Below are 13,668 nucleotides of genomic sequence, written 5' to 3' on the forward strand. Positions count from 1 at the left end.
CTTTTGTTGGAGCAAGATATCTGAATACGAAGATATTGATTGTAACAACAAGTTGGTCGCAAAATGCTACAGAATTTTCCTAATACATTATGTATTTTGGTTAGCTTCCAAAGCAACATATCATGATAGAAAAAAAATAATCCAAAACACCAAAGGATGTGAGAAAATTTTGGATATGCCAGCAGCAACTGCACTTAGGTAACAAGTAGGATGGCATGGAGGACAGTTTTACCCTTTCATATGCTTGGCAGTGTGACCGGTGGTGGAAATCTTGCATAAGGAATACCAAGGAACACTACATTGCTCGAGGTGCAGACCTTCTCAAGAAGCAATGTCTTGGTGTCCAGTACAAAATATTCAGACTTTCGCAACTCATGACAAATTTGATGAGACCCTCGTAGAGCTAAGTAACGCCCTACTGTGCTCACAATGGTCCAAGTATAGTTGATCCCAGAGTCTTTGGGCAATGGAATCAGTTTGTCATGCTGCCACTCTTGCGCGCCAACACCATTGCTTTGCCAATTCTTGCAATACAGGTCAATTGTGCCATCAGCAATAGTTAAGAACCCGAGTCTGCCTTCCTGTGCCCCGATAATGGCACGCATTGAATCAAGATTGTGGGGTGGGAGGTCAATGACATCCATTAGGCAAACAGATCGTGCTAATAATACCTCACCACGTCTGGTTGCAGGAAGAGAAGATGAAAACCACGACCCTGCCTTTGCCTTTGTGCTGCACAGTCCAGATAACTCTGAATGATTCCTCCTCGTCATTCTCGCCGGCTGGAGCGAGAACGGGTAACACAGGCCGCGTTATACCATTGTCTGCGGCGAAGGCCAGTAGGTCGTCGAGTATGCAGGGAATCTTGACATACCGGCGATGCAGGGGGTCGCAGACTACGAAATCCTTGAATTGGATTTTGGTGGAGATGCGCCGGCAGAGGAGGACTCGGCCATCGCGGGCATGGCGAAAGCGCCACATGCTGGGGTCGGGGAGGAAGGAGATGGTGAAGTCGGCGGCTTGCTCGAGCGCGCGGGCTTCCGGGGCGGAGCGGTGGGGAGGCTCGACGGGGAAGAATGGTTGGTATCTGGTGGAACTGATGAGCCCGAGGACTGCAGGGGAGCGGAGGCACCTTAAGCGGCGGAGGAAGCAGAGCGCGGAGACGATGCGGCGGAAGGAGGAGCAGGCGGCGGAGACTTGGGCGAGGTCGGTCGCGGCATCGAGGCGTAGGAAGATCTCCTCCCAGATCTCGTCAGGGTGTACAGTCTGCGCCGCTGGGGCGCTGGCGGTCCGGTACGTCGCCGACGTTGATGCCATCCGCGCGGTCGGCAGGCTGTGGGAGAGGGATTTGGGATTAGAGATTCGAGGTTCGGGGGAACAGGGCACTTTGCAGAAAATTGTATATTGTGGAAACAACACGCTTCGCATTCAAACGTAGACTTTATAAAAATAATCCTCGGACTCTTAATTTTAATGACATTAAGTGTATTTTATCTCTTTTTAATTTAAATACATGTATTTTGTCCCTGAGTGGACCCTTTTGCCCTTCTGTCTTACTAATGCACCTGCATGAGCCAAGACCGACGTATCGTTTCCTCTTCACGCCGCCGCCCGCCCGATCTCCTTCCTCGACGCGGTGCCCATGGCAGACTCCCACGCGCCGCCGTCATCTACCCTTCCCCCGCCGGCGTGTGGCCTGCCCGGCCCGGCCGCGGCAGCCTCGGCCCTAGGCCTCGCCCTGCTGGCCGTAGGCCTAGCTGCGGTGGCTGCGTCGCCCTCAGACCTTGGGCGCGCCGGCCTTGTCTGGCCTGTCCGCGAGGGCCACAGGCCTGGCCGCGCCCAACCCAGACGCCATGAATGTCGAAGCCCAGCCGGCAACCATGCACAGCCGGCGGCCAGCCAGCCCAGGCAAGCCAACAAGGCCGCCAACCAATGTGAGCAGCACCAGCACCCACATCTCGTACGTAACAGCAGAAGGGCAAAAGAGTCAGATTAGGCTCCAAGTACATGTATTTAGATTCAAAAAGAGATGAGATACACTTAATGTCATGAAAATCAAGAAACGTTTGGAGAGTTATTTTTACGAAGTTAATATTTAGAGTCCCAAATCTGCGAAGCTGATTGTTTGGAGTTCCAAATATGCAATTTTCTCGGCACTGTGGCGTGTGGCTACCTCCCAGTTCCCAAACTTATCAGCCGTCAGTGAAGAAAAAAAGTCAGTATTTTTCTTTTTTTGAAAAAAAGACATACCGCTTGGTGACTGACCATGAACAGTGGGTCGCGTGTGGATAATGGTACGTAGTAAGTAGGGATGAAAATGGTACGGATATTTTCCGACCATATTCGAAACCGAATCCGTTTAGAGGGGTTGAGATCTGTCCGTATCCGAGTCCGGATATCCAATATCCGATACCATATCCGTATCCGAATAATCAAATCGCATATTTATGATGTCGATATCCAATCGTATCATATCCGACATAGTTGACACTATCCGTATTTAAATCCGAATCCGGACAAAAATATAAAAACAAATGTAATATCAGTGATATCCATCCGTATCCAATCCGTTTTCATCCTTAGTAGTAAGTACCTATTTAGGTGCCTAGTGAGGTCTCAGCTGAGTAAGTAAATGCATACATAACTTATTTTGCTAAACTACACTTTACATTCTTTTGGATGAAAGTTCCAGAAACATACAGAATAGATACATCATTTTCCTTTGAGCTCAACGTTGCTGGCTTGCCCAGAAGCCGGCTTATTCGGCTTATCCAGAAGCCGGCTTGTTCGGCTTTTTTTTTCAGCTGAAACAGTGTTTTTCTCTCACAACAATTCAGCCAGAACAGTGTTTTTCAGCTAGTTTCAGCCAAAATTCAGCGAGCCGAACGGGACAAATAATGCTACAATTAAGACGTACGATTGCTAGCCCTACCATATGCGGCGTGCAGCTGCCCTCTCCTGGTTTTTGCGAACGGTTTGCCTGTGAGTTGTGGCGGCACGGTTGCCGGCCCTGCAAGTTGCAGCGCTTAGCTACCGGCCTTTCAAGGCGCGGTGCGAGGCCGCTGCCTCCCTGCCCCTGCGTGCAGCTGCTGCGCAGCCACTGCCTACAAGCACCGCCGGATCCCTGCCTCCACACTACTACACAAAAAGATTTTATGAGACGTTTTGAAATTGGACTCGTAGGCGGGCGGGCTTTTAAACCGCCTCGGTTAATGCATGGTATTAACCAAGGTGGACATTTTTTATTAACAGAGGCAGTCTCAGTCAACCGCCTCACAAAATTGATTTATAGAGCGGGCAACCTAACACGACCGCCTCGGTTAATAAATTAACTGTGGCGGTAATATTATAAGGCCCGTCTCGATAAATAGTAGCCCAGGTCCTAGCCCAGACAAAGCCCATATCCATTATTCTGTTGGTCTCGTATATAACCAAGACTAAGGGTTAGTTGCTCACTCTCCCCGGGCCTCTCTCCCAGTCGTACCCGCTCTCCACTTCCTCCCTCCCGGCGCTCGCTCCCTCCCTCCCTTCCACGCTCGGCGCTCCCTACCTCTCTCTCGGCACTCCCTCCCTCTCTCCCGGTGCCTCCCTCCCTCTCTCTCTCGGCGCTCCATCCCTCTCTCTAGTGCTCCCTCCTTCTCTCGGACACGCGGTGCGATACAGGGACACGCCGACGCGATGGCCGTGGCGGCATGGGGCCACACGACGAGATGTGCGCGGTGGCGAGCATGGCTTGGTGGCGCATAGGGGCCGGGCCTAGGCGCAAGGAGCAGATCCGTAGCCAGAGGTTTGGAACAGGGGTAGGGGCGCATCTAGAGGCGGGCAGGGGTGCGGCGGCGGGCTCAATTTAGAGATTTGGAGCAGATTCGTAGGTTTGGAGATCCACCTGTTCATCTCCCTCACTGTCCCCCTCCCCTTTTGTAGATCTAGTGGAGCAGAGGTAGATCCAGTGGAGCAGAGGTAGATCCGATGGCGGGACTCTGGAGCAGGGTTAGATCTGGACACCGCCGTGATGGAAGCAGGGAGGGCGGCCAGCATTGGCGTGGGCGTGGATCTAGCTCTGGGGCTGGGATTGAGCTCGCCGGTGGGCTCAGAAACAGGCTCGCCGGTGGGCTCTTGTTTTTTTAGTCCATTAACCGAGGCGGGTTTGCCCCCTATGTGGGTTTTGGTGTATTGATGACATCCAAATTAGGGACTAAATATTAGTCCCATGAAAGACTCAAAGAGTTGATAAAGATGAAATGGTATCCCTCAATTCTTGAAGTTGTAAAGGCGGACGAACTCAAAGCGCTCTCCAGGGATTTTATATTTTGTTTTGAGTTTAGGATCCTCCACACTATAAAGAGGGATGCAAACTTAGTTGGTCTGAGGAAGATAGAGTGCTCAACCATAAAAATAAAATCAAAAGAGAGACACTCTAGCACTTCACGAGCACGTAGAATATCTTTTCAAGACTTTTGGTGTCGGAAGTCCCGACAAAAGTCGGAACTCCCGACGGTCAGTCGAAACTCCTAACTCAGGTCGGAAGTCCCGACGCCCAGTCACTTAGCCTGCGCGGTGACTGTGGCTGTTAGAAGTCCCAAGGTGAGTTGGAACTCTCAATGGTCGAAAGTGCTGACTCAGGTCAGGAGTCCCGATATCTGGACCTTGGCTAGCTCGTTGATCGCTCTCGTCGGTAGTCCCGACGTACATCGGGAGTCCCGACCGTCAGAAGTCCCGACATATGTCGGGAGTTTCAACGTTGACCTGCTCATTATGACTTTGACCTAGCTATGAACAGTGTTTTCTTTATAGGTCGTAAGTCCCGAGATCTGCGTCGGAACTTCCAACATAGATCTAAATGGTTCGATTTCTACCTTTGAGAGAGGCAAGAAGGTGAAAGGGACTCCGACCTTTGTGGTCACCTCAACAACATGGACGTAGGAGCTCCTTTGTGGGGTTGTTGAACCTCGATATAAATCATTGTGTCCCATGTGCTTGTTGTTGTTGAGACTTGTGCTATCACTTTTGTTTTTGTTTCTCTTTCTCTTCCAAACTTCATTTTAGGGTTTGGACTTGATCTACGATTTGGAGGCATTTTGACATCACAGGAGTGACCCAACATCTTCACCAAACCACTAGAAAGTGGGGTTGTAAGACTACTTATCCGCTAAGTTAAATTTGGCACTGCTTTTGTAGTTCACGCAGGCGTCGGGACTTCTGACAGTTTGTGCCGGAACTTCTGACGACGTCGGGAGTTTTGACCCAAACTATCGGGACTTCCGACATTGACTGACAAATTTGAACTTAGCATTTGCAGTTAATTTTTAGATACGCCTATTCACCCCTCTCTAGGCATTTTTAGATCCTTTCAATTGGTATCAACGCAAGGTCTTCTTTTAGCGCTTTACCACGTGAGAAGAAACAATGTCGGAGTCCGACAAGACACAAGCCGATGTCACTGAGATGGCCAAGAAGATAGCTGAAGAGTTGATGGCTTGTCAAGTCAAGTTTTTCCAAGATGAAATGAAGAAGATGCAAGATGAGATGAGCAAGATGAAGGAAGAATTAAGCAAGAAGGTAGATGATGCAATAAGTGGCAAGAATGATGCAACAAGTGGCAAGAATGAAGCAAACAAAGATGCCACTAGTGATGTTGAAGCCGGTGAGCTTGCTCATGGAAAGGGAATATATTCAAACATAAACTTCGATTATGGACAACTCATTAAAGGTTCATCTCTACATACTCCTTCCGTCAACATTGGCAAGCCATCTCACTTTGATGGAACAAGATACACCGATTGGTCTTACAAGATGAAGATGCATCTCATTACCGCAAAACTTTGGGAAGTTGTGGATGTTGGTGTGATGATTCCTACCGATGAAGATAGAGAGATAAATCCAAAAGAAGTGCATAATCTCCATCAAAATGCACAAGCCGTAGCATTGCTTGTGTCAAGCCTAGGTCCGGATGAGTTTAGAAAGGTGAATGGAATGGAAAGTGCAAATCAAATTTGGGATACTTTGAAAGTGTCATTTGAAGGAGATAAGAGTGTGAGAAAAGGCAACATTGAGTTACTTCATGGTGAATTGGAAATATTTGTGTTCTTGCAAAATAAAACAATACAATCCATGTTTAATAGGCTTATGGCATTGGTCAACCGCATAAGAGCACTTGGAAGCACCGAATGGGATGACAACAAGGTTGCTAGAAAGATGTTGAGAACCTATAGAGCCAAGAACAACATGCTAGTATCCGTGATCATGGAAAGGCCCAGTTATGATGAGATGACACTCCAAGTTCTTTCAAAGCTCAAGCATCATGAGTGTCTAGATAAAGAAGCAATCAATGCTCACAATCAAAATCCTAATGCAATGGGAAACAATAGGAATGCAGCCCTAAAGACAACTCAAGCTCATGAAGGCAAATCTTCTAGTCAAGAGAAGAAGAAGAAAGTGAAGAATGATTCCTCAAGTGAAGAAGAGTTCGATGAAGATGTTGCACTCATCATTAGAAACTTTAGAAAGTTCATAAAGAAGAGGAGCAACCGGAAGACTTATGGTGATGGGAAGAGAAGGAACAAGAAAAGGTTTTGCTATGGTTGTGGTCAAACTGATCACTTCATAGACGATTGTCCTAATGAGAAGAAGAAGCGCAAGCACGATAAGGATGAAGACAAGAAGAACAAAGGCAAGAAGAGAGGTGAAGCTCATCTTGGTGAAGAGTGGTAGTCAAATGATAGTGACTCAAGTGACGATGAGAAGAAGAAGGGAACCACAAACATCACCATCCACCACTCTTCATCACTGACCATGATCTTCCCTGACTTGACTTCACCACCAAAACTCTTTCCCAACTTATCTTCATCACCAAGGCTCTTCTCCAACCTCATCGACAATGACTACTACACTCCAACTTGCCTCATGGCTAAGGGGGAGAAGGTACATGTCTCATTCGATCCCTCTAGTGATGAGTATGATAGTTGTGATGAGAACATAGAAGAACTTGAAGCAACCATGATAAAGAAATTTGGTAAAAAGGCCTACACTAAAATAAAAATGCTAATGAAGAAATTAGAGAAGAGGGATAGATGCTTGGAGATGCAAGGAGACATAATCACTCAAGAGAGAGACAAGAACCTTGCACTTGAAGCATCTATCACCGAGGAAAAGATGATGGTTGAAAAGTTAACCATTGAATTGTCTTTAGCCAATGATTCAATTGGGAAATTGACTAAAGAACATTCCTTGGTTAATGATCTAGTAGCTAGCCTCAAGAATGAGAAGAGTATAGCTCAAGAAAGCCTCACAAGCTTAGAAGAAAAATACCAAAATCTTGAGCTAAGCTATAGTACTATTTGGGCTAGCACTTCAACTTCTCCTAAGGCAGCCGAAGACTCTAATGTCTGCATTAGTAATGGTTGTAAAAGATGCTATAAAATTGATATAAATGCATATGCAACTAACCTTATTGAGCTAGAGAAGAAAGACAAGGAGATTCATAGGTTGAAGATGATCTTGAAGAATGGGTGCAAGTGTCAAGAGTAATCTAACAAGACTATATACAAAGTCATCAAGGCACCCATCAATCAAGGAAGGCACTGGCTACAATAGGTATGATGGAAAGGCCAATGGAAGGAATGTGATCAATGGTGTGCCTTGTGTGAAGTTCAACAAGGGCGTTGCCCTTCATGAGCTTATATGCAAGGCCAACAACAAGGTCTACATTCCCAAGATTCAACCTACAAGTAACAAGACAATCATGACGAAGCAATCCGAGGCCCCCAAGCCACAAGCACCACTTCCATGGTGCTATGATAGTGATTACATGTGTTGTTGGGGCAAGGTTGGCAAGATCGTGGTGAAGTATGTTGGTGCCCAAAAGAGGAAGGAGATTATAAGTAAATCCTTTTGGGTACCTAAAACAAAAGCTTGAATTGTTTTTGTAGGAATATTCCTACAGTGGAACAAGTTGGGTGGTGGATAGTGGATGCACCAATCATATGATTGGAGAGAAGGACATGTTCACATCATTTCAACCTAGTCATGACCAAAGTGGAAACATTGTGTTTGGTGACAATGGAAAAGGAGAAGTTCTCAGCTTGGGTAAAATTGCTATCTCAAATGAAAATTCCATTTCTAATGTTTTACTTGTGAATTCATTGAGATACAATTTGTTATCCATTTCGCAACTTTGTGAGATAGGCTACAATTATCACTTTATGGATAAGGGTGTGGAAGTCTATAGAAGGGATGATTCCTCTATTGCATTTATGGGTCATTTAAATGGGAAACTCTATCTAGTTGATTTCACATCAAATAGAGTAAATCCCGAGACATGTTTAATGGTAAAATCTAGCATGGGTTGGTTATGGCATCGCCGACTTGTCCATGTTGGGATGAGGAACTTGGGCAAACTTCAAGAAGGCAAACACATCCTTGGACTAACAAATGTTTCTTTTAAGAAAGATAGGATTTGTAGCGCATGCCAAGCGGTAAAACAAGTTGGTGCTAAACATCCCATCAAGAATGTTGTAACTACCGAAAGGCCATTGGAGTTGCTTCACATGGATATATTTGGACCCGTCACTTATATAAGCTTTGGTGGTAACAAATATGGTTTTGTAATTGTTGATGATTATTCTCGTTTCACTTGGGTATTCTTTTTGCGTGACAAGAGTGAAGTACATGGCATCTTCAAGAAGTTTGCAAAAAGTGCCCAAAATGAGTTTGATGTCAAGATCAAGAGAGTTAGAAGTGATAATGGGACAGAATTGAAGAACACCAACATTGAAGAGTTCCTTGATAAAGAAGGAATCAAGCATGAGTTTTCGGTTCTATACACTCCACAACAAAATGGTGTTGTGGAGAGGAAGAACTGAACGCTCATTGAAGCCGCAAGAGCAATATTGGATGAATACAAGACTCCAACCAACTATTGGGCAGAAGCAGTTAGTATGGCATGTCATGCTATCAACCGCTTATATCTTCACAAGAAAAGGGATAAGACCGCCTATGAACTTCTAACCGGTAAAAAGCCTAAGGTGCACTACTTTAGAGTTTTTTTATCCAAGTGTTTCATACTTAACAAGAAGTCCAAAAGCTAAAAGTTTGCACCAAAGGTTGATGAAGGCTTTATGCTTGGTTATGGTACTAATGAACATGAATATCATGTTTTTAATAAAACCACCGGTTTGATTAAAATCGCGATAGACGTGGCTTTTGATGAAACCAATGGCTCTCAAAAGGAGCAAGTCAATGTTGAGATTGTAGGTAATGAAGAAGCTCCACATGAAGCCATCAAGAAGTTTGCAATTGGTAAAGTAAAGCCCATCGAAGATGAAGATGATGACAATATTATGCATGTTGATCTTGATCCAACCACTCATCATGTTTCATCCAATGAACATGGCAAAGCTTCCGCAACATGAAATAATTAAGATGGGAGATCAAATGAAGCACAAGGTTATTCTCATGAAGATGGTGTCAACAATGAGCAAACTCAACCTCACCTCAACAATGAAGAAAGAAGTGAAGTCAACCTGTCACAAGCTCATGGTTGTGATCCTCCAATCAATCATGACCATGATGATGACGATGATGGCCACATCCAAAGATCAACTCAAGTGCCACATCCTAGAGTGCATCAATCCATTCAACAGGATCATCCCATTGATAATATATTGGGGAGCATTCGATGAGGGGTAACTATACATTTCCATTTAGCAAGTTTTTGTGAGCATTACTCGTTTGTTTCTCCTTTGGAACCTCATAGGGTGGAAGAGGCTCTTGTTGATCTGGATTTGATGATAGTCATGCAAGAGGAGTCAAACAACTTCACTCAGAATGAAGTTTGGTCCTTAGTGGAAAGGCCTAAGCAAAATATGATTGGAACCAAGTGGGTCTTCTGCAACAAGCAAGATGAGCATGGCGTGGTGACAAGGAACAAGGCAAGGTTGGTGGCTCAAGGATTCACTCAAATTGAAGGCTTGGATTTTGGGGAGACCTATGCACCAGTGGCTAGGCTAGAATCAATTCATATTCTACTTGCATATGCCGCTCATCATGATTTCAAGCTATATCAAATGGATATGAAGAGTGCATTTTTCAATGGCCCCCTATCCGAGTTGGTGTATGTAGAGCAACCACTAGGCTTTGAAGACCTAAAGTTTCCTAACCACGTCTACAAGCTCGACCAGGCACTCTATGGGCTCAAACAAGCCCCTAGAGCTTGGTATGATTGCTTGAAGGATTTCCTACTCAAATAAGGATTTGAAATAGGAAAGGCCGATGCTATTTTATTTACTCATAAAGTCAATAATGATATCTTTGTTTGCCAAATATATGTTGATGACATAATATTTGGTAGTACTAATGTGGCTTTCTATGAGGAATTTAGTAGGATTATGACAAATAGGTTCGAGATGTCCATGATGGGAGGGTTAAAGTTCTTTCTTGGATTTCAAATCAAGCAACTCAAGGATGGCACGTTCATAAGTCAAACCAAGCACACCAACGACATGTTGAAGAGGTTTGACATGGATAAGGCCAAGCCCATCAAGACACCTATGCCAACCAATGGACATCTTGACCTTGATCAAGGAGCAAAGGACGTTGATCAAAAGGTATATCACTCCATGATTGGATCCCTCCTTTACCTTTGTGCATCTAGGCCTGATATTATGCTTAGCGTGTATATGTGTGCAAGATTTCAAGCTAATCCAAAAGAATGTCATTTGATGGCCGTTAAGAGAATTTTTCAGTATTTAGTACACACTCCTAATCTTGGCTAGTGGTATCCTAAGGGCTCCACTTTCAAGTTACTTGGCATTCCGATTTGGACTACGCCGGTTGCAAAGTAAATCGAAAGAGCACTACCAGGACTTGCCAATTTATTGGCCGGTCCTTGGTGTCTTGGAGCTCTAAGAAGCAAAACTCCATTGCTTTGTCCATAGCTGAAGCTGAGTATGTGGCGGCCAGTGCATGTTGTGCCCAACTACTTTGGATGAAGCAAACTCTCAAAGACTTTGGTTGTGAGCTAACCAAGATTCCCCTTGTTGAGTATCAATATTAGGGATATCCAAAGCAAGGAAGTTAGCACCCACACCGACTTCCTTGGATGGAGCAAGACGTATTAAAAGGTTTTGTCTAACCCCTTGAGTTCGTGCTCTATCTCGCTCGACCCCAAGGACGTGGTTTCTGTCTCGCCTGACCTCAAGGCCACGAGGGTCTCTCCCAAGGGCGTGGCCTCCGTCTTGCCTGACCCCAAGGCCATGGGCTCCATTTATCCTGACCCCTTGGGTTCGTGCTCTGTCTCGCCCAACCCCTTGAGTGAGAGCTTCGTCTCGCCCGACCCCAAGGCCATAGGCTCTGTCTCGCCTGACCCCAAGGTCAGAGCTCCGTCTCGCCCGATGGGGACCCATACCACCGCCAACCACTCTAGATCTAAGCGTATAGGCCTGGGTCAAAACTCTGACACTAGGGAAGTGACTGGCATGCCTCGATGTAACATGTGGCCATGATGGGCCATACCTAAGGGTTCACATCAAGAATAGCGTTGGGTGTGCCGATGATGTTCTACCTAATCCTCGTACAAACGTTGACAGGAGTGTTAGTCACCACGACACCCACTAGGATAGAATGGAACGCCATGACTGGCAGATGACGCCTATGCATGGCGCCAGTGACGAACATGGCCACAACATGGAGCCATCCCTATTGATATCTACAGGATCGATGGGACCTGCATGAAGGAGAAAGAGGACCCAACGATCCTGGAAGCCTTCTTCTCTCTCTCTCTCTCTCTCTCTCTCTCTCTTTCGTTCTTCTCCTTTTCCTCCACTGTAACCCATGCTTTCCCTTCACCTATAAAAGGGGAAGTAGGGCACCCCATGAAGGGGGATCCAAATCCGCATGAGACCAAACCATGAGATAAAAACACAAGAGCACGACACGAGCACATGACTGAGCAGCGATCGAGCTCTCAACATGGGGTTTCACCAGAGACTTGGGATCCTTTCCCTCTCTCGCATGTTTGTAACCCTACTGCAAACCAAGTGCCGGTAACATGAGCAGCAGCAAATAGGACGTAGGGACATTCCTCCCAAACCAGTATAAACCTTTGTGTCCTTCGAGCACACCATTTGAGCCAGACATGCAAATACATATTTACTCGTCGATGGTCCAAAAACATTGATAGGTGGAGCGCTAGGTAGGGGCTTTTTGCGCATCTCGACGTCCACATTAGGCCTCAGATGGCTAGTCACAGCATCAGCTAAGTCCTAAGCATGCACGGGCCCTTCGAGAACCTAGACTTCATCATTTCAACAGAGGGAGAGTTGGCGTGAGTCCCCGCCACCATCCAACCTCTTCACTCCACCAACCTCGACGCGATCATTGAGGTGCTCGAGGAGCTATAGCTACATGCACCGGAGGCCTATGCCCCCGATGGCGACCAGCTCCTTGGTTTCGATTATGGGAGGCTAGAGCGCCAGCTCGGCGCCTTCCTAGGACCTCGACCGTCCTAGGAGGACCTGCGCCATCTCACCTTCTCATACGTGAATGTCATGACATAGCTTATCGGAGGAGAGCCCCTCTCCCTAGAATACCTCATCCGAAGTGCCCTGATAGCTCTCCCATTCAGTCTGTGCAACGCCATAGAGACCGTTGGCCACCTTGTGGCGTAGTGCATGCCCCCATCCCCTATGAACAATGAGTTCATGGAGATGACCGAATATGTCACGAAATCTTTCCATGACCTCCTCATGGGAGAATCGAAGTCACCCTCTGACTCTGACTCTAGTAGGGGGAGCCATCACCCCTCAAGTGAATGTTTCATGGTAGGTACCCCCAAGGGATATGTCAAAAGCATCCATGAGGGAGAGGCTACCCCAACAAATGACCTTGATGATGAGGTCGAGGGGGATGTAGGGGCCCCACCTCACCTACGAGTAGAGCAGCCATAGGCTCAGCACCAAAAGATCGAGGAAGCACAACTCTAGCTCGAGCAGGAATACGTGGAGCTCGAGCGAGAGATCGAGCGCCATGGAGACGGTGGGCGTGCATGTGCTGTGGATCATGATGTGAACTAGAGGGTCATCGAGGACGACGAAGCCCTCCCACACTTTACCCAAGTAGGCCAAAACATCGTTGCTGCTACGGCCTTGCTCTAGAGGCTTCTAGGGCTCGCAACACCCAAGGATCATCGGGTCCATCATGAGATTCGCATGCTACTCGAGCGGCGGTGGCGTAGCAGGCCAAGAGCTCGCTGTCTCGATGACACGAGCTCGACGCTAGCCAGCACGTGCCCTCGGAGCAGCCCGATAGGGATGTGTCAGTCCACCAGGCACAACAAGGCGGCAGGCCACGCACCATGGTCCCGGTGCATGAACATCTTGGCCTCCACCATGACGTGCGTGACACCCTCGATGCTCGAAGGTGTACCCACGGTTATACAAGGGAGGAGGCTAGCCATGGCTACCACCCTTGTCGTGGTAGATGCTATGACTATGGCGAAGACCAAAGCCCGAGCCCCAACTTACCAGGACCTCAGGCCTTTGGCCGACACATCCTCAACGCCGCCTTCCCACTGTGGTACCGACCGCCGACCAACATCCCAAAATACTCTAGGAAAATGAACCCCGGACTATGGCTCAAGGATTATTGGCTTGCTTGCAAAGCCAGTGGAGC

The 13,668-nt window shown here is 46.9% G+C and overlaps 1 pseudogene; it reads right to left on the bottom strand.

The window, feature by feature from the left end:
• Positions 1–236: 236 nt before the first annotated feature.
• LOC136503532 (uncharacterized) lies at positions 237–1,957 on the bottom strand (annotated as a pseudogene).
• Positions 1,958–13,668: the final 11,711 nt, after the last annotated feature.

This window comes from Miscanthus floridulus, chromosome 14 (assembly GCF_019320115.1).
Source record: "Miscanthus floridulus cultivar M001 chromosome 14, ASM1932011v1, whole genome shotgun sequence".
NCBI classification, from domain to species: Eukaryota; Viridiplantae; Streptophyta; class Magnoliopsida; order Poales; family Poaceae; genus Miscanthus; species Miscanthus floridulus.